We start from the raw sequence: 1,239 nt of genomic DNA, 5'->3' as shown, positions 1-1,239 counted from the left end.
GTTTCATAAATATTAATGTGAGCTTTTTAACAACTTAAGGTAACTTATCAGTAGAATTAAAAACAAAATCACTTGAGAAAAGAAGCAAAGAAAACAGTCTCTCTCTCTCTCTCTCTCTCTATATATATATGTATACACATATATATACATATATATGTGTATACATATATATATATATAGGAAAAAAGAGGAAGAATTTTTTTTAAAAAAGCACAAAACAAGATAAAGGGAATAAGCACAATTACATCATTAATAATATACATCCTCACCAAAACTGCCTTAATAAAGAAAGATACGCTCTCTCCCACAGTGAACTAATCAAACTGAACCTAATATTATTTAAAAGCTATGACACTTCAATTGGCAGATAAGAATCATGAAATGATGAGGCAAAGATAAAACAGCTAAAAGCAAGAAGAAATAAAATAAGTGTAGTAAGAGAACAGACGGGGCCCCGTATTCTTCGCAGGCAATGGAAAATGAAAACACCATTTCCTGGAATGCGTAGTTATGTTATTTTATAGTAAATAAAATCTAGACAGAAAACATTAAAGCCAGAAATATTCACGTTCTAAATAATATGTATATTTTTTCGAAATATAATAATCGCAAACTATTAGAGGCATGAAGAGACACTCATGGAGACACTGGTACCGTGAGAGAACTAACTTGACCTTCACTCCTGGGACTCTGACAGCTGAAGCATGAAGATATATACGCCCTGTGGGTGGGGTGAAAAGAGAGAATTTCCAAATAACACTGATTTATTGGGCCTCTAATAAATGTCGTATCTTAAGAAGAACAGGAAGATGTAGTTCCTATCAAGTTTACAAAGAATGTTGGTAAACTGTAGATATGTACTATGCTATTAAGTGTCCATAAACTCAAAAAGGAGAAAAAATGAAGCCAAAACTCTCACAACACAAACGAGTCTCTGAAACAAATGATTGCAGTAAAATTCAAACACACCATGAAGGATGATTTTGAAAATAACAAGATTAAAGACATCATCTATCAAAATATCTAGAATTCTGACACAGCCATACCCTAAAGAGAATTCATAACCTGTCAGCCTTTTATTAGGAAACTAGAAAGAATAAAAATTACTAAACTAGGTGTTCAATTAAAAAAGAGAAAAACGAGAAGGAAAAAACTTAAGTGAAACAAAAGGAGAGAAAAATAACAGCAGAAATTAATGAATTAGAAAACAAATATATAATAGAATAGATGAATCTAAGA

The sequence above is a fragment of the Pteropus alecto genome, unplaced genomic scaffold, assembly GCF_000325575.1.
Source record: "Pteropus alecto unplaced genomic scaffold, ASM32557v1 scaffold97, whole genome shotgun sequence".
Classification (NCBI taxonomy): domain Eukaryota; kingdom Metazoa; phylum Chordata; class Mammalia; order Chiroptera; family Pteropodidae; genus Pteropus; species Pteropus alecto.
Note: the sequence above shows the minus strand (reverse complement) of the source record.